The following is a 21,363-nucleotide window of genomic DNA, read 5'->3' as shown; positions in this document are numbered from 1 at the left end:
AAAAACGATCAGAAATTAAATTTAAAAAAAACAAGTTTTTTAAACTGAAAGTAAGGAGCGACATTAAAACTTAAAACGAACAGAAATTATTCCTTATATGAACGGGGCTGTCCCCTCCTCAACGCCGCGCTATTTATGCTAACGTTTGACTGTGTCTCACAACTTTATTTTTTAAAACAATAAAAAACTTTAGCGTAAAGAGCGATGCGTGGTGGAGGGGACAGTCCCTTTTATATACGAAATAATCTCTGTTCGCGTTTTAAGTTTTAATGTTGCTCCTTACTTTCAGTTTAAAAAACTTTTTTTTATCTAATTACGCTCTAGATCAAAAGTAAATAAGTAATTAGTAAACCAGTAAATCCGCTGTCTTTTAACGGAGTAGCTGATCTCGACTACTTACCACACTATATAAATAGGGGTAATATTTTAACCCTGGGTTTTACCTGAAACTCATTTAACTATATAAGACGAAGAAGGAGACAGAGGAGAAGATAGTGAAAAAGAAAGAGAGGGAGAGGCTAAAGGAGAGAGAGAGAGAGAGAGAGAGAAAGAAAGAAGAAAGATACAGAGGGAGAGCAATAGAAAGAGTTAGTCAAATTACTTATAAAAAAGTTTAATAAAAATAAAAACGACATGAATTAAAACAATCAAAATCTCGCATGAAAAAAACTGCTCAAGGCCAAAAAAATAAATAAAATCAGAGCTAAAAATACAATAATGCAACGCCTGTAGAATAGTTGAAAAACTTTGATCTCTTGTGCCATGCATTGTCTTGGTCAACAGAGTTAAGAATACTGCCACCTGTACTGTTACCTTCAGTATCCCTCTATATATCTATCACATGTTTGATTTCTTAACAAGGTCTGTAATTTTGCAGAAATAGGTTCTACTTTGAAATGTGTTTGAAAAATGAAGCAATGTAAATTTTCTTAGACGATGATGAATGTACAGAATGTCCAGCTATAATTCAGGAACTTGAATATATTGATGATGAAGCTGATGCATTTGGCATTGATTTTGTCAAACTTAATGACGAAGAAGCTGCTAAGAAGTACAATGTTCTGAATACACCGTCTTTGGCTTACTTCAGGAAAAAATTCTATCAATTTATGAAGGTAAAAGGGTTTTTTGGTTTTCAGACTTTGATACATAGTCAAAAAAATTGTAATCCTTATTGCGGTTGCCGCAAACACCTCATGAGCACGAAAGTACGTAAGAATTAATTTCAGACATTAAAATCAGGAGGAGATGTGGAAATGTGAAAAAACTGATGGAAAAAATCTGGGAATTACGTAAAAATGCAAGAAAATGTGCAATAATTAACAAGCCTCCAAATTTCCTGTTGGAGGGAATTTTCATATCGTATGCATCAATTTTGGTGAATTTTGTTGAGGGGACTTTGCATATGCAGGTTTTTAAGCCGTATCTTAAGGGTACAGAACAAGAAATAAATATATAAATAAATGAAATAAAGATTCATGCATGTACGTGTATCTGTGCAGCTTGTTTTAAATGTATAGAAAATCTTCCAGTTTTGGTCTGTTTTATTGTCTTTTAGTTTATTTGAGTATTGAAGTCTACAGAAGTATTTCCCGAATTTTACATATTATTATTATTATTTATTTTTTGATCCTCACTAGACAAATAAAAAAACATAAAAATACAACGCATATCAATATAGAAATCAAAGGAAACCAGTTACAGAGTAACACATAAAATATAAAAGACACAAAAAAAGAGAAAAAACATAAAAAGAGGGGGAAAAAGAAGAGAAAAAAAACCTCACAACTTGCAGAATCTTAAAAATATGTGTAATAATCTAATAAATATCTAATAATAAATATATCTAATAATCTAATAATACGTGTTCTTTTTATTCAGGCGAAGAGAAAGTGACCAATAGTCAGTATTTTTTTCTTAATTCGATATTTTTCACCACAAAGACCACAATGTTTGCTACTTTTAAAATTCTAAATGGAATCTATTTAAGACAGTAACGACTGGTCGCGTCCTCTCCCCCCTTCTGCTAGATGGGAGTCTAAGAACTGTTAGTAGGCTCAGTACTTCGTATTTTGGTGCACTTATAGCAACTAAAACACCTTAATAACGCCTCTGTTAAAGGAAGAATATAAATTAAGTAAGGTTCTTGTCCACCTTACTAGAAGTTGTTTCAATTTCACATTTGAGTCTTTTTCAACGACATTTTCCTTGGTTCATAGCAAATAGAAAAGTCCGCGAAGTAGAAAAATTACTTGTCCTTGAAATCAAGAATGATTCGAGGATAGAATGAATGATCCACTGTTTGGTAATGCATTTCAAGGAAAGCTATCTACATGTTTTGATAAAAAAAAGTTCGTGTTCCAGAAAAAGTTAAGTTTTAGAAAAACAAAAAATTACTGTAGATAAAACGGAAATCTGCCTGGGCATATCTTTCTCAACTTCTGAAACCCACAAGATTTTCGAACAGGATAAGATATGCGTCTGATAATAATAATTCAAGTTTTGTTGATATGTCTTATAATTTAAAATGGGATTTATTTTCTAAAATGAGACAAGACTAGTTTCGTGACATAAAAAACATATTAAATAACGAATAGATGGAAACACATTTTTATCAACATTAAAAATAAACTTAAGTTTAAAATTCAGGGCACACATTTGGATTTCCTAGAAAATTAACTAATCATCGACTAATATTGACAAAGCCAATTTGTCCGTCTTTTTAAAACGACATGAGACTAGTAAAACTGAATATGACGAGCCTTGGTTAGTATTTCTTAGTAAAAAAATGCGAAGAATGGAACAAAACATTATCCATGCCTTCACCAGCATTTTTAATTATTAAAATTTCAGTTTTGATTTAATTTAAGAAACAATAAAATCATTGATGTTGGGCTGTTTGCTATCTTTGAAAGTAGATGTGCTAGATCAAAGAAAAACTTTCAAGAAATGACCCAGACCTTCACTAGGTATTAGAAAGGTGATTTTTTGCTAGTATATCCATTCATTTCCCATTTTTAAAGTCCAGAAAATTATCTTCGGTAGCTAATTTTAAAAGTCATATTTGAAATTTGAAAGCCATAACAAACTATTTCGTTTTTATTTTGTATCCTTTTAAAATGACAGCAATACCCTGTAAAAAAAAAGGATGCCTATATCTTTTACTGTGGTTTGGTCTTTGATGAGAAAGTGTGTTGGACTAAAGGGCTATAAATCAAGCTGTATAGAAAATTGGGTCTCTTTTAAGTACCAAGAATATCAAAATAAACACATTTTTAAAGCCTACACCTACCCTAGGTCTATTCATGCTCAAAAATCATGTTTTACTACGATTTTCCTTTTTATTGGTTTAAAAATGCAAGACTTTGAAGAAAGTATTGAATTTCCGTCAATGTGACCACGTTAAGTTGTCAAAATAAATAAACGAAACTGATTAGTTAAATTTGACAATATCTATTGATTGCCCTATACACATACACATTCAAAGAGAAGCTAATAAAACTGTTCTTAAACTGTTTGGTGCTATTTGTATTTAGCTTACTTTTGCGGATTTTTGAAGAATTCTTATTGCTTTTAAATATGTTGCTCGCTGTCACCAAAAACCATAAAACTGCATATAAAGCTCTTTTTCATCACAAATCTATTTCTCAATTTTTCGTAATTTTTTGAAATTTACATGATTGTGCAGGTCTCCACTGAACCAGACTATTAGATTTCATTTTTCTTGGTATTTAAGGTGACTAATTTTTAGACCATGAGATTTTAGCTAAAAATCTGTAAGTTTTTCTTCTTGATTTATTCTTTACAGTGAGAATTCACTTCACCTTGAAAATCCCAGCATATATATATAAAGGAGATTCATATTTTTCTGCTTGTTACTTTACACTTGCAGTTGTCTTGCTGCTTATTATCATCGCTTTGAATAATTACATATACTAGGCAATATTCATTAATCGTTCTATTTTTTGCCCTCTAGTTCCAAGTCAAATAGCTTGTTGGACAAATTTTAGCCAATCTAGGAATTAAAAGGATTTTATTTTTATTTATTTTTATTTTTTAGGAGATCTTCTTGATGAAAATCGTGTGCTAACTTGGTTAAAGTCACAAGATGTCTTCGAAATTAAGGACGAAATTGAAGAAGTTATAGAAAAAATGCTCGACAAGCTTCTCGATGAAAATGATTTTGTTGCAGTTTATTTTTGTAAGTTGAAATGTGTCGCATTTTAGGAATTCAACATAATGTATTTCTTTAACAAATATATTGCTGTAGTGAACTGCAGGTGGAGAATGGATTGAGCTGATAATAAAAGGAACCCTTGAAAATAAGAATTTTGATAATTTTTCTATGATTTCATTTTTAGCGGGATTTCAAATATGTGAAAGTAATAAATTTTAATGCTAATCATTCAAATTTGTTTGCGTTAGAAAATCTGCGTAATTTCGGATCAATGGAGGAAATATCCCTAAGCTAATTCAGCTAAAAGCAATTGATTTTTAGCAAATGTTATCAGCTAAAAAGCTAATTACACTAGCTAGTTAATGTGCTAGCTGCCTGATGTGTTAGGTACATATAATTTCTAACAACGCTATACCAATGGTCTCAAGCTAGTATTGGAAAAACACCAAACTGTGCTTTTTTCCCGAGAAGTTAGGTTTTCGATACGTGAGTTGTTTTCAATGCTTCAAAATGGAATGCTCTTACGTGAGAAAAATGTATTTAAAAGTAAAATGTATTCTTTTTTTTAAAAGTGGTTCGAGAATGAAAGATGAACTTTAACATGAAGATTTGGTGTCAAACAGATGAGGCTCCCTTATACATCAGATAAGTTCTTCTGTATGAGCCATCCTGGCTAAGTAGTTGGCGCGCTGGGTTGGGAATCATTTGTCCGATTTTTGGCATTGCCGGTTATTTGTTTTGGGACGGGGGTTTGTGGGGTGACTCTGTAAGCTTAACCAGAGTCGACCCAGCTGTGAGTATGTACCTCAAGATATATGGGAAAGGTAAGCAGGAAGGGTGTGCGAAAGCAGAGGATGGCTTGCACCCCCCCCCCCCAATTGCACTTCCTGGCTGAAGGATCACGAAATGGAGATCAGCACTGCCGGTTCGGACCTTTAGGGTCTAGTGCCGTCACACTTGATAACTTACTTTTTACTTAAGTTCTTCTATATATTTCTAGTTTTAATATTTTTCTTTAATTTGTTTGAACAAAAGTTGTTTTTGTATTTAACCAAAATCAAAATTATTTATATATATATATATATATATTATATATATATATATATATATATATATATATATATATATATATATATATATATATATATATATATATATATATATATATATATATATAGTGTATGTGTGTTTAAATGTTTATTGTTTGATATTTCAAAGTTCCGTTTCATGATCCTTTTCCTATACTGGCCAGGGAGCCCTATGAGGAGATTTGTAATTGTGTTTATTGAATTGTTTTATTTTTGGTGGTTGAAATATACCTAGTTATTATGATTGTTATTATTATTATTATTATTATGGTTATTACTATTATTATTATTATTACTATTATTATTTTTATTACATTACAAGTGATTAGGCTTTAATATCACCCTTCACTTCTTGTTGAAAAACTAACTGTTTTTCTCTTTCTATTTGATTAAAATTTGAGTTCAACTTAATCTAGAGATTAAATAAAAAAAACAAGTTTTTTAAGCTGAAAGTAAGGAGCGACATTAAAACTTAAAACGAACAGAAATTATTCCGTATATGAAGGGGGCTGTCCCCTCCTCAACGCCTCGCTCTTTACGCTAAAGTTTTTTTATTGTTTAGAAAAATAGAGTTGTGAGAAAGTCAAACTTTAGCGTAAAGAGCGAGGCGTTGAGGAGGGGACAGCCCCTTCATATACGGAATAATTTCTGTTCGTTTTAAGTTTTAATGTCGCTCCTTACTTTCAGTTTAAAAACTTGTTTTTTTTATTTAATTTTTGAACGTTTTTGAATTAATGCAGGTTTTGATTTTTGCTCACCGTACATGAATAATTAAAACAAATTTTGCATATTATATTTGGTTAAATGGCTTTCTCGAAACTTGTTTAATTTTATTTACGAACGTTTTTATTAGTAATAAATATACGTAACTTAGAATTAACTTACGTAACGAACTTCTATATTCATAAAATTTTAACACGTATATTAAGGGGTTCGCCCCCTAGTCAATACCCTGCTCTTTAAACTATAGTTCGAATTTTTTTTCCAGTTCTTTAAAAATGACCTCTTAATCACAATCAGTTGATCAGTTGAAATACTTGTTTTTTTTTATTTAATTCCTGATCTTTTTCTTTAATAATGCTCGGAAATCCGGCGACCCCTTCATAGCAATGTCCCTTCCCCCATGAAAACTTCCTTCATGGAAAGATCCTTCCATATAGCCCCCGACCCTCTCCTTCCCCCACCTACCAGAAAAAATCTCCTCTGAAAAAGTCTGTATACTTCCCAATAACCAATACTATATGTTAACATTGAGTAGCCTAAAGTTCATAACTTTCAGCCCTCCCCCTGGGGACTTTGGGGGATCAAGTCATTCTAAAAGACATTTTTATCATATTTTCGACCATGCTGAACAAAATGGCTATCTCAAAATTTTGATCGGGTGAATTTGGGAAAAAAATTAGCGTGGTAGGGGGCCTATTTGCCCTCCATTTTTTTTGGTAAATTAAAAAGTGCAATATAAATTTTATTTCCCGTTCCAATGAGCCCACCTAAGATATTCTCGTACTAATGGGTCGATACGAACACCCCTGAGGAAAAAAAATAAAAAATAAAAAAAATAAACACGCATCCCGGTTCTTTCTTATGGCAAAAAATGGAAAATTCCACATTTTTGTAGATAGGAGTTTGAAACCTCTACGGTAGGGTTCTCTGATACGCTGAATATGCTGGTGTGACTTTCATTAAGGTTTTATAACTTTTAGGGGGTCTTTCCCCCTTTTTGCGAAAATCAGCCGAATTTTCTCAGGCACGTAACTTTTGATGGTTAGGACTAAACTTGATGAAACTTATATATTTGAAATCAGCATTAATATTTGATTCTTTTGATGTATCTATTGGTATCAAAATCTCATTTTTTAGAGTTTCGGTTACTATTGAGCCGGGTCACTCCTTACTTACAGTTCGTTACCACGAACTGTTTGATATAAATCACACTACCTTGAGTTTCATAGATCGCGAGCTGAAATTTTTCAAGTGATGTCTAAGACACAATGATTGCCGCAAAGTTATCTTAGTTCATAGATATTATAGGTAACAAAGTAATGACTGTCTGGGATTTTATTTCACAGGACGTTTTGAGAGAATTATCGTCCTATCCTTGGTGAATAAATAAAAAAAAGCAAGTTTTTTTAACTGAAAGTAAAGAGCAAAATTAAAACTTAAAACGAAGAGAAATTATTCCGCATATGAAAGGGACTGTCCCCTCCTCAACGCCTCGCTCTGTACGCTAATGTTTTTTATTGTTTTAAAAATAGAGTTGTGAGAAAGAGTCAAGCTAAAGAGTAAAGAACGAGGCGTTGAGGAGGAGACAGCCCCTTTCATATACGGAATAATTTCTGTTCGTTTTAAGTTTTAATGTTGCTCCTTACTTTCAGTTAAAAAAACTTGTTTTTTATATTTAGTTTTTGAACATTTTTGAATTAATTGAGGTTTTGATTTTGGCTCACCGTACATAGATAATTAAAAAAAAGTGCATACTAATTTCACTTTTATTTGGTTAAATGGCTTTCTCAAAATTTGTTTAATTTTTTTTACGAACGTTTTTATTAGTAATAAATATATGTAACTTGCGAATTAACTTGCGTAACAAATTTCTAGATCCATATATTTTTAATAGGTATATTAGGGGGCTCACCCCCTAGTCTACACAATTATCCTACTCGTCATGCTAAAGATATAAGAACACCTCAAGTTATTAGTACTAGATCGCTATTTTCAATACGTCATGTGGGGCCAGTTGTCTGGAATAATTTGCCTGTTTCTTTAAAAAGGTCAGTGAATCTATGTGAATTCCGTCGGGACCTCAAAACCCTTTGTCTCCATAGGTATGAACTTGTATGAATTTTTTTAAAGGGTGGTATAGTTGAGTCACTCTCAGGTTTGCCCGGAACCGTTTTTCTCGTTTTCTCACATTTTTTTCTTTTTTTTTTTTGTTTATTTATTATTTATGGGATGGCGGCGGGAAGTTTTGGAGTATGTGAAGTATTGATTATTGATTTTTGGTTATTACGACCAGGAGCCGAGTGAGTGTAAGATTTACATTTTTCTTCTTTTTTTTCTTTTTCTTTCTTTCTTCTTTTTCTCTCTTTTTTTCTCTTCTTTCTCTTTAGTATGTTATTATAAGTGTTAATTTTAAAAGGGTAATTACTTCCAAACAAGCGTTAGCTTATGGAAGGTCATTTGTTTTTTTTGCGTTGTGTTGTTTTTGGAATAAACCCTTATCTTATCTTAAAGACTATAATAGAAACTTTGGGTTTAACGCAATAGCAACCCAAATCGCGAAAAGCCTTTGCAGTAGTCATTGAATGAATGATTCGGGTGTCATGACAGATTGCAAATAAGCTAAAGGTGCGTTCGATTTGCTGTAGTTTCAGTTATTTCCTTCTCCGTTGTGGGCTTATTTGCATTTTTTCTGCGACGTTCTCCCATTTAGCCTGAAGAACTACTGATAATGTGACCGCCAAACAGGTTCATAATTTTGGACCAAATGGCGAAACGTGAAGCGTGAATACAGTAAATCGAATGTGGCTTCATATCACCAGTCGGCATTGTAGCAAGTCGAATGCTATAAGCACTGCCAAACTGTGTGGCTCCATCAATAAAAAAAAAAGAAAAGAAAAAAACAACGACAATCTTTGGATTATGCCCCTCAACCCATTTAGCATTATTATCAATAAAATTAACAACACTGCCAAACTTTGTGGTTCCAACAAAAAAAAAAAGAAAGAAAAAAAAAAAACGACAATCTTTGGCTTATGCCCCTCAACCCATGTAGCATTGTTATCCATAAAATTAACAAAGCTTTGCAGAAGAAAAAAGAACAAAACATAACAGCATAGAGGTAATCTTAATATTGGAAACCAGATCTACTGCATATCCAGTATTATTTTGTATCTATTATTTTTCAATAAAGGGCTAGTTAATTTTAAAGATAACTATACTGCATTGGTTGAGGGGCTATAATTTTTCTTTTATTAAAGAAGAATTAAATGACAGAAAAAAAAGAAAAGATCTAAGAAGAAAACTAGAAAGTAAAAGAGGCTACCTAGCTTCTGAATTAGTTTTTTTACAACAGTAAAAAAATAAATAGCCTGGGTACGGTTGAAGTTGTTTTCACGTAAAAATACCCCCCACCTCTTCCATGGAAAATTCCCCCCTCAAGACATTCCTGTTCCTGTCGACTTTTGGAGGGTGTTTCTTCATTTTTCGATAATCAGGCAATTTTCTCAAACTCATAGCTTTTGACTGGCAACACTAAAGATAATAAATCCTAAATCTTTAGAAACAGCCTCTATTTCTGCCCGTTTTGAAGTTTTGATGTTGTTCCTTACTTTCAGTTGAAGAAACTTTTATAATTTAATTTCTGATTGCGGGGGGCTGGGCACGGTTATAGTTGTTTTCACGTAAAAATACCCTCCACCTCTTCCATGGAAAAGTCCCCCCTCAAGACAATCCCATTCTTGTCGAATTTTGGAGGGTGTTTCTGCATTTTTCGATAATCAGGCAATTTTTTCAAATTCATAGCTTTTGACTGGCAACACTCTAGTTAATGAATCCGAAATCTTTCGAAACAGCATCTATTTCTGCCCATTTATGTTTTGATGTTGCTCCTTACTTTCAGTTGAAGAAAATTTTATAATTTAATTTCTGATCGCGGGGAGCTGGGCATGGTTGAAGTTGTTTCCGATCCATTCTTGGTACACAAAACCTTTGGATTTTCACGATCTGTCTTATAAACTAATGTAGTTCACTCATTTTTACCTTTTTAAACCCCCCACCAACAAAAAATTTCCCTCGCATGTGTCTGGTGATGTCAAAGCTACACTCCAATTCACAAATGCATTACCCCTTTTTTTTGCAAATGCCAATCAAACAATTCTGATTGTAGTATCCAATTTTTAAATAACAGCCCGTCTTAAAATATTCTAGCGCTTCGTTTTTAATGGGCACCAAGTAAAGAAAAACCACACGGAATCAGGCAACTGAGTCTCTCAAACCCCGTAAAGCTCTTTTAAAACATACAAGAACTACTGATTAAAAAAAAAATTCGCTTTTTAATGGGCACCAAGTAAAGAAAAACCACACGGAATCAGGCAACTGAGTCACTCAAACCCCGTAAAGCTCTTTTAAAAGATACAAGAACTACTTATTTAACACAAAAATTTTGTTTTTAATGGGCACCAAGTAAAGAAAAACCACACGGAATCAGGCAACCGAGTCTCTCAAACCCCGTAAAGCTCTTTTAAAAGATCAAGAACTACTTATTTAACACAAAAATTTCGTTTTTAATGGGCCCCAAGTAAAGAAAAACCACACGGAATCAGGCAACCGAGTCTCTCAAACCCCGCAAAGCTCTTAAAAGATACAAGAACTACTTATTTAACACAAAAATTTCGTTTTTTATGGGCACCAAGTAATGAAAAACCACACGGAATCAGGCAACTGAATCTCTCAAACCCCGTAAAGCTCTTAAAAGATACAAGAACTGCTTATTTAACAAAAAAAAAATCGTTTTTAATAGGCACCAAGTAAAGAAAAACCACACGGAATCAGGCAACCGAGTCTCTCAAACCCCGTAAAGATCTTTTAAAAGATACAAGAACTACTTATTTAACACAAAAATTTCGTTTTTAATGGTCACCAAGTAAAGAAAAACCACACGGAATCAGGCAACCGAGTCTCTCAAACCCCGAAAGCTCTTTTAAAAGATACAAGAACTACTGATTTAACACAAAATTTTCGTTTTTAATGGGCACCAAGTAAAGAAAAACCACACGGAATCAGGCAACTGAGTCTCTCAAACCCCGTAAAGCTCTTTTAAAAGATACAAGAACTACTTATTTAACAAAAAAATTCGTTTTACTTCTTCGTATAGTATGACGTTAAACTATTTTAAATTGACAACACTGTCCAAACATCACTTGTGTATTATACAGTACACAATCATCCCATCTCCCCCCAAAACACTTTTCAGCCATTTCTTGGGGGAATCCCCGCTCGTAATTGCTAATCACTTTAACCCTTTTTCTCCATCGTCATGTACATGCTCCAAAAATATTTTATTCATGTTAAAAAATTATCCAATCACTAGTTACACCTTTTTTTTGCAAATGTCAATCAATGAATTCCGATTGTAAAAGCGTGTTTAATCACGTTGCATAAGTACATTCTCTGAAAAGGTGCCAAGGAACGTAATCTCGTCAAACTGTGTGAGGGAGTTCTATGTTTATGTTTGTTCTGTAATAGCAGGAGGCATAAAGTCATCTGTATGAATTCTTCTTGTTTTTTTTTCTATGTATAAGTGGGGTAGTATAATGTCTTCTGTATAACATCTTATTGCATCATATATGTTTAAGAAGAAAACCAAGAAAGTCATCTGTATGACTTTATATCATTCTACATAATAGGAGAAAGCATGATATTGTCTTCTGTTTGACTTTATACTGCATTCTATATAAGAGTAAATGACAATATTCTATTGCTCAGATATAAAGGAAAAATTTTTCCATGTTGCCATATGTAGGTAACCCGCTGAAAGTTATGAACTTTACCCAATGTTTACGTATGGTATTGGTTATTGGGAAGTATACAGACGTTTTTAAGGGAATTTTTTCTGGTTGTGTGGTGGGGGGGGAGGTTGGGGGTTATGTGGAAGGATCTTTCCATGGGGGAAGGGACATTTCTATGAAGGGGCCGCCAGATTTCCCAGCATTATTTAAAAAAAAGGATCAGAAATTAAATTAAAAAAAAGTTTTTTTTTTAACTGAAAGTAAGGAGCGACATTCAAACTTAAAACGAAAAGAAATTACTCGGTATATGAAAGGGACTGTCCCCTCTTCAACGCCTCGCTCTTTACGCTAAAGTTAGACTCTTTCTCACAAATCTATTTTTTAAAACAAAAAAAACTTGTGTCCCGGCCCACAGGAATGTGTCCTTTGGACATAAAATATATCCAGTTGGCATTGGCAAGCTTGCCAACAAGAGATGAGATGCTTTGCCAAGAAGAGATGAGTCAAACGGCAGAGACGCTTTGAAAAACCCGTTTTTGCAAGATGATTCAAGACACCGCTGAGAGAAATAATTTGTCTAGCGTGTTTTTTTTAATTGCGCATACGATATTAAACTGTAGTTTTTTGTAGTTTAGATGGGGGAAAAGGTACCTAGGTTAGGTTACGTATTTAATATATGCAATGCTTCCCCCCCCCCACGTAATGTGCAAATATATAACCCAAATTTGTTTCTAAACTATTATATATCCTAATTACTGTATGCAGTTTCTTTAAACTGTATGTAAAACTAACTTGCCTTCAGGCATAAAAAATGTGCACTCTCGATCACCGAAAATCCCAAAACTTGATTGTCAAAATGCTCTGGTAAAATACACAACCATCATGGTTAGGGTCTATCAGGTTGTCACTATATAATAGTCAACACATTGGCAAACACTTGTCCACTGTCCAAGTTAGTATTGATTAAAATTAAGTTAGCTTTATAATACAGTAATTCATTCCTTTGTCCCTACTCAAAACTTGAATTGAAAGAGCTAAAATAAACTTAAGGCAATGCCTTAAAATACCGTTTTTTTCTAAGGAATTTTTAAAGTTTTCCGTCGGTCTACTATAGGCATACACAAGACCATACCCAGAGGGGGGGGGATTTGAACCCCTCCCCCTGTAATGTTTGTCTGACTCGTAAAAACGTAACAAAAATGGACATTAACAAATTTTGAGGTTTTTTGTGTAATAACGCCCAATTTTTTTTTTTTTATTAAAACGCCCTCCGATAAAAAATCCAGGGTACGGCCTTCAGCATACACTTAACAAATTAACCAAAATAATTGGCGAAACACCATCAGTCTAGTTGATGGAACCGAAATGTATGAAAAAAGAAAAAAACTAATAATAATAACATCCAAAAGATTGTTTGAACATGAAACTGAATTTTTACCTTTACTGAAACAGTTACACTTCTCAGGAATTGGAAAGTATACAGACGTTTTCAGGGGTGATTTTTCTGGTAATGGGGAGTCGGGGGTTTTGTGGGAGGAACTTTCCTTGAAGGAAGTTTTGAATTTACCTCCTTGATAGTAGGTATAAATAACTAAAGCTAGTGATTCACTGCTAGGAGATGCGACCCTTTGCGTTTCTGGTCAGATGTATAGGGGGTATCTATTTTTTTTTTTTTTTTTGTGATATTTATTTCTCAGTTTATATGCCAGCTGCATTTATCTAATCATTTGTTTTTAGGCTGATTTTTTAAATGAAGATGCTGTCCAAGGACCAGGACATGAAAAGATCGACCCAGATTTTAGATGCCACCCTCCATGTGTAAAAGTAAGTCTAATTTTCCATAGAGACCTAATTTCTATCGGTGCCGAAAAGGAGGGCAGGGGGGCCTGCCCCCCTAGAAATTTGGGACTTCACAATAAATATAAGGAAAACAAAGGAAAAAGAGCGGAATAGGGGACAACCATGGAAAAACTGTATGTTGCCCCTTTGTTGGTTGCCTACCTATAGGTTTTGACCATTAATAAGAAAAATATAAGTTATAACTTGTGACCGGGTGACCCCTTTCCAGTTTTCCACAAACATTTGTCTATATGATTTGGTTGGAGTATAAAAATCAAATTATTTATAGTATTGAATGGTAAGTAAATAAGGATCCTGGTCAATAACAAAAGAGCCTAACTATTGATAGCATTCAATCAAAGAATCAGCTTTTTATGGTAGTCCTAAACTGTATTCATTTATTAGTGATTAGTCCAATAGGAATGCACCCAGTATACTTCTAAGAATAACAAGGCTCAGAAGCGATTTCCTGTTGCGCTTTGTATTGTACAACTAATGAAATAAGAAATGAATTTTCTTCCTCATGAACTAGGAACTTATCAAAGCCCACGAGAAAGTATGCAAGCATTGCTTTTTCAAGACCTGCCTTGCTTTTTTCGACTCTGTTTTGGTAGATATGGGAATGTAACATTTTAGCTGTATATAGGGGCTTTTGAATTAATTCCTACTCTCCCCTACCTCTTTCAACATTTATCTGGATGCTCATGAAGAGTAAGCAGTTTGTCCATTAAAATGCAATTTCGTAGGAATCTAATCTACCCCCACCTAAACAATGACCGTTATTATAGCTGATACGCAATTAGAGATCATTAAACATAGCCTAATTTCATTAGAAATAAAGTGAATAACCTTGGTTAAATCCAGTGGTGCCACCGTGTGGCATTACTTCTTTTGCGACTGGGAAAGCTAAAATATAGGTAATTGGTACTTTTAATCAATTAGCTTCTCAGAATCTTAAATTGATTTTAAATTCGTCCTCTTTGGGGTAAAGTCGTAGTTTGGTGCCATAAAATGGCAGAAAACAAGATTCTCCCCTGGTCCATTCTGTATTGTCACTTGAAAAAGAGCTTTAAATTTACGTTTTTAATAAGCTCCCTCTCAATTATCTTGGACCTTCGCATTGATACAATCACCCCTGTGAAAAACAAAACTAATAAACATGCATCGACAATGTTTATTCTGAAAAAATGTGAAATTCCTCATTTTGAAGAGTAGATCTTGAAACCTCTACGGTATGGTTCTCTGATATTATGTATCTAATAAAGGGATTTTTGATAAGATTGCTTGCTGTTTTGGGATTGTATCTCCTGTTTTCAAAAATCAGGCAAGTTTTCTCAGATTTTGGGCTTTGGGTGGGTAACGATAAACTGGAAAAAGTCTACATATTGACAATCAATATAAAAAGCCTATACTGCCGATGTAGCAATTGTCTGGAGAAGTTCATTTTTAGTTTTGGTAAATATTGCCCTAAGTAAATTTTTACTTCCAGTTTTTTATTCCAATTTTTGATAAGATTCTCTTGTGACGAATTTTGTTCTATCGTGATCATTTTATTTTGTTGGATAGGACAATAAAAAGAAACAGTCAATTAGACAGCTGGATATTAACATAATTTTTTATTCTTTCGCTATACTATTTTTATTTAGTGTCTGAAAATATATGGACTTTAAGTTCGAGGGGGGAGAATTGTCATATCATGAAAGAGGTGCATTTTACATTGTCGTTATACAATCAGAACGTGGTATCTAGGCAGACAGGATGACTTTTGAGTATCTCTACTCCTTCTGTAAACTATTCTAATGCGTAGGAAATTGCATAAAGGCAAGTCTACATATGTTATAATCTTCAAAAGCAATAAATCGTTCTGTAAATTTGGTTTGAGTTTGATTTACTTTCAAAATTAAATACGTAACAATTAATTATATTCTTGATTAAATAAATTGATCCCTTTACCAGGAATCTTTGTCATTTTCACTTTGCATGCAATTTAATTGCTCTTTTTATTTGAGCTTTTCCCAAAAGTATTTAAAAACAAACTTATTCCTACGAAAGAAATATCATAAAATACATTTCCTGTCACCCAACCACCAGTGCTATTTTGGCATCTCCCCCCCCCCCCTCCTGGAAAATTTTCTACAAATACAGCTATTACAATGACAGCTGCTGATGACGATCACTCTAGTTTTGATGTAAATATTGAAAGAAAAAAAAAATTAAAACAGTTGAATGATTACTGGAGCTGATTTACCCCCCCCCCCATTACTAACTTTTATGAATGAGGTATAACTGATTTCACCAATCTAGTGAAAGTACAAATATTATCATAAAAAGTCCTATTTTCGTTTGATTATTTCATTTCATGTTTTTGAATAATTAATTAAAAAAAACTTTCCACACAACAAGTTTTTCTAAGAAAAGCAAAGAGCTCCATTAAGCCAAAAATGTGCTGAAATGAAGTCAAATAATTATACAAGCATAAAACTACCATAAATCAATATTAATAAATAAATAAATAAAACTCAAGAAAAACATAAAGTAGAATAAATAGCCATACTTTAGCCTGTAGACCCATCCCTAAAAGTTTAATTTTCCTAACATAACCCCTTTCCAAGATAGTCAAAAGTAGCCTAGCTAAATTAGACTTTTACCTGAAATTCTACTTCAGCTACTTTTGACTATCTGATTTATAAATCTACATCTTATTATAAATGGAAAACGAGAAAAATTAAAATAATTTGTATTAAGTTGTAGAAAAGGTTGTTTCCTTGGCAGATACAAAGAGCAAGATTATAACAAGTCATTGGAAAAGAGATTCTGTACGAACATGTTGACTTCAACATGGTTTGTTGACTTTGTTGGCCGACTGGGTTTGGCATTCATTGTTGCAGCTCTAAGTCGAAAGTCATTTACATTCTTCCAATACTTTTGTGAAAATTTAGAATAGAAGTCTGAGAGTGTTTATTCGTGTAGTTAAATAACTTTTAGAGAAAAAACTAAACAAAAATAATGTTTTCCTTGATATTTTTTTCTTTATTTAAAGTGGTGTTGTTCCTCCGTATATTCATCTCTTCTGTAATTTTTCTTTATTTAAGACTAAAATATTCTTCTATTTACCTTCATTAGTTGCCAGATTTTGTTTTGCATTTATACCGAAAATTATAGAATACCAATAAGACACAGCCGATTCCTATTAGAGCCTTCCTAGCTGAGTGGTTTGCGTGCTAGATTTGAAATCCTTTGTCCGTGAGGAAAGAGGTTTGAGTCCTGATATCGCTGGTCATTTGGTTTGGGACGTGGATCAGTGGCGTAACTCCTAAGCCAGAATTAACCCAGCTCCGAATGGGTAGCTGGAGAAATCCAGGTTAAAACAAGGGAAGCGTCGGATGATTTTCAACCAACCAAGCAACCAGACACTCCCGATCAAAGGCAGTGAATCAGAAGATCTTGCGCTAGGCAGACCATTGGTCAGCATGCGAATGAGTAACTAAAGTACTAGGACAAAGTTCCGATTGAAATATGAATTAGGTAATTCTTCTAGATGGGTAAATAACAACAGGATAATATTTTCGTAATTTATTTTATTTATTATTGTTGTTTTTTTCCAAGGTATTTGTGATGTAAACATATTTCCATACCAATACCCTACTTATTTTTGTTAATATTTTGGTCAATAAGTTATTATGTCTTCAGTTATTTATTTATAATCTTTGTTTATGTCCTCCAGTGCTGAATTTGAGTTTGATGGTTCATTTATTGCAGATTTGGAAGGTATGATAAGAAGGGGGCCGATGTTGTTGGTAATCAACTTGAATCACAGAAGCCAGCGCCAAAACCTTCATCAGACGTGAATCTCATCGATTTTGGTGAAGAAACTGCTCGACAAAAAGACATCAGTGAAAGACGTCAGCAATTAGGTAACTCATCGCCAGTCTTGTTGTTTTGGCCAACAGCTTTAATTCAAATGCTCTAGACCTATCGGTATGCCCATAACCATACGGTGCATTTACGAATGGTCAAAGGTGTACATTTTCTAAAAAATTTCGTGTGCTGTTTTATGCCGGTGTGACTGTACAGCATAATCAAGTTTGCGGTATGTGACGCAACCTAGTAAAGAACGAAGTCCAGTCAATAGTAACTGGAAATTTAAAAACGCGATTTGAAAAAAAAACTGTCATGTCAAGAATCTCTCTTTTGAATCTAATTCGGAAATGATAACTATCATTTCTTTTAATCTTAAGGGTTAAAGTTTATTGCAGGGTTCGGACTCGCCTATAAATTCCAGTAAATTCCTATATTTTAATGCACTCCTATAAAATGCCTATATTTTGGCTAAAATCCTATTATTCCTATATTTTTGGCTGAAGAGTGCCAAGAACATTGCTCATGATTTGCATTTTTCACTAATCGTTAAGTAAGCCAAGATGTGCTTTTCTTTGCTTTTGACTCTGCTCGTAGACTGTGCTGTCTTTCGGTGCAGATCGATTATTAATTACAACTGTTGAGCTATTTGAACTTAACTAATGCATTGTGTTGGGATTAGTAAGCTGCTTCTGCTTGGGCTATGCTGTTGTGTTGACTTAGTAGCCTATGTTTTGTTTTTTGTCATGTTGGGCCTGCCCGAAAAGAGCGAAAATCAGTACATAGGCTATTAGTCTCTGTTTTATGAGACTGTGAGTTCTTGCGAATTATGCGTTTCCTGGCTGAACGCTATAAAAGGCTGATGCGAATACGGCCCAGTTTCGGACATATCCACATTTTTTCTTTTTATGACCTTGTAATCGCGGAATGTTATCTTGGAGGTGATGCTTGGTAATTAAATATGGGGCCTACCAAGTTCAATAGTTCATGGCTTGCTAAGACGGATTGCAGCGGTAGAAAGATTGGCGAATGGTGTAAGACTGGGAATGACCAGTACTCGTTCTTTTGCAAGCTCTGCTTCAAAAATCTTGGTTGCACAGCTGGGGTTGCTCAGCTAAACCAACATGTGCGATCTACAGAACACAAAGCCGCAGTTACTGCTCAACTACATCCACTACAACTTTACCTGATTGGAGATTCTCGAGTTGATGAAACAACCAAGGATAAACCATTAGTTGGTACAAACATGTTTTGTGAGGGTGATTCCACTTATTAGGCTGAGTTAATATGGGCACTTCAGATGGTACAAGTTCCATGTCTGCCAACTCTTCAGACCATATTGTCGCAACCTTCCTTGCGATGTCCCCCGGTGAGATCCCCGACGGAATGTCCCTATGTGCGAAAAAATTCGCGTATCTGATCATCGATGCGCTACATCGGTGCTGATTGCTTGTGAAGGACATTCAGTCATGTTTTGTACTAGAATATGACGAGACAACCAACAACGCTGGTATGGAAGAGTTATAGATACGTGTTCGATATTGGTCGTCATGCAGAAACGAAATCCAGAGCAGATATTTATACTCAAGTTTTATGGGCCAAGCGACAAATGATTGACTGTATAGGAAGATTATGTCAGCCAAGCAAATGGGAGGGTGGGCGTGAGAGGGGCGTGAACCTTTATTTTGATTATACAAAATAATTTGATTATACTTGTTTTGATTATTTTGTTTTGATTATACTTTTATTTTGCAGATGCGACTGTAAACTTTGTAGTTGTGGCGCAACCACAGCGTCAAGCGTCAATCCTGCAAACGAGCTATCTCGACAACCATAAGATAACTGCTCCTGTACATTTTTTCAATGCGCAAATTGCTGTAGCGAAACTCAGTGTCTATGTCAGTGTCTATGCTGCAAAATCTCAAAAGATTTTGCAGCAAAATGTGTACCTGCTGTAAGTGTAAAAATCGAAATTGTGAGAAGTAAGAATCGAAAGTGTGAGAAATGAATATTTTATGAAGTTCATTCCAGAAAAGTAAATAAAAATTTTGTTTTTATTTTGTTTGTCTCACTAATCGGTAAGACATATATCCACTCAGAAACAGGGTGTACGAGCTTCAACAGAGGAGGGCCAGGATATTGAAGAAGGGAATAGGTGAGAGAGACAGTTGTATTTTTTTTTCGCTAATTTAAGAGCTCGTTTCAGTTTACAAGTAAAAGTCAAGTGCGGGAGCATAGTCCAAATGTGGGCTTGGGATTTTTTTTTCGAAGTTTGACTTTCTCACAATTCTATTTTTATTAAACAATAAAAAACGTATGCTAGCCGCCTGAGGCTAACATAGCTACGTTAGCCGCCTGAGGCTAACATAGCTACGCACGCTCCTCCTCAATCCCAATCTCTTCAAACCCTCCCTTTTTAAACTAACCCAGGAAGTTCCCGTTTCCTTTAAATATATCTTCATGACGTCCTCCCACCCAAGATGAGGACAACCTGCTTTACGTTTAACCCTACACGGTTTGCCGAAAAGGTCAATCTTCAGCAATCTGTTATCTTTCATCCGCAAAGCGTGTCCAAGCCATCTCAACCTTTCTTTCATTGTAGCTCTAAAAAGGGGGATTGAACCCCAGTTTTCGTACATCCTACTGTTTAAAATATGGTCAGTCAGCAGGGTACCCATAACCATCCGTAGGCAATTCCTTTGGAAAACTTCTGGTAAATTTTCATCTGCTGTTCGAAGCGTCTATGCTTCAAAGCCATATTTGACCACTGTCATCACTTTAGGTTGTAATATTTTAATCTTGGTTTGCACACTTATCTTCCTTTTCTTCCAAACTTCTTTTAACTGGAAAAAAATACCCTGAGCCTTGGCTATTCTACTTTCATCTTCACTGTTCCAACCGTTTTACTAATAATACTACAAAGGTAAGTGAAGCTGCCTACCTGATCAACTCAACGTCAACTTTTCATCTTCGCTAATTCCTAACCTTAGTGACTTAGTGTTCTTAACATTAATTTTAAACCTATTCTAGCACCCTGAACTCGCAAAACCTCTAAAACTTCATTCATTTTGCTCACACTTTCATCTAGGATGCTTAAATCATCAGCATAATGTAAGTCCAGGAGACTTTTTCCTCCTTGTTTGATTCCCATGGTCTCCCATTGCCTTTCCCATACTCCTTAAGACAAAGTCTATCAAAATAATTCTTATAAAAAGGGATAGAACACAGCCCAGCTTAACTCCTGATTTAATACAAAATACAGGCACTTCTCAATCGTTAGCCTTAAAGTGAAAATTTGGCCAACACATCTTCTGCCTTTTCTAAAACTGCACTATTCTTCTCTTAAAACTTTGTCTACAGCATCTTTCAGTCTAAAAAGTATCATAGTACTAAGTAATTTACTACCTACAGAGACCAGACTAATGCCTCTATAGTTACCACACTCACTTTTATCCCCTTTTTCATAATCTTCAGTAACTTATTTCTAACCTCAGAGCCACCATATTTAAGAAACTCATTTACCACCCTATCAGCACCTGAAGACTTATTATTTTTTAATCCTTTTAGTACTGTCGCTAATTCCTCCACACAAAACAAATCTTTCTTCACATCCAAGGTATCATAAACTTTTCATTTTCCTTAACAAAGCCATTATAGGCTATAGCCTTCAGCTAGCCATATTGGTATCTCTGAGCGATGTCGAAATTTAGTTTTATTGTTCAGAAAACTTTGCTCCAGCTTCGTTTTCAGCGGATAGTCAGTGAAGTAGACCCCGAAACTGCACCGATTTATCAACGGCAAGCCACCAATAAAAGATGCACTGGCCCGGAGATAAATTTTGGCGGTATACTGGCGCAACGCTAGTCTGTTTGTATTTATCTTTATGTTTTTG

General features: G+C 34.3%; 1 long non-coding RNA gene across 1 annotated transcript; it reads left to right on the top strand.

Moving 5' to 3' along the window:
- The first annotated feature begins 607 nt into the window (after window positions 1-607).
- Window positions 608-19,480, top strand: LOC148940104 (uncharacterized). Its single transcript, XR_016143488.1, has 5 exons — window positions 608-1,115; window positions 4,061-4,201; window positions 13,512-13,598; window positions 17,373-17,527; window positions 19,227-19,480. It is a non-coding gene; the product is annotated as an uncharacterized LOC148940104 (long non-coding RNA).
- Window positions 19,481-21,363: the final 1,883 nt, after the last annotated feature.

Source organism: Artemia sp. Qi Xiang Cuo, chromosome 20 (assembly GCF_049724085.1).
Source record: "Artemia sp. Qi Xiang Cuo chromosome 20, ASM4972408v1, whole genome shotgun sequence".
Lineage (NCBI taxonomy): Eukaryota > Metazoa > Arthropoda > Branchiopoda > Anostraca > Artemiidae > Artemia > Artemia sp. Qi Xiang Cuo.
Note: the sequence above shows the minus strand (reverse complement) of the source record. Positions and strands in the feature narration are given on the sequence as shown.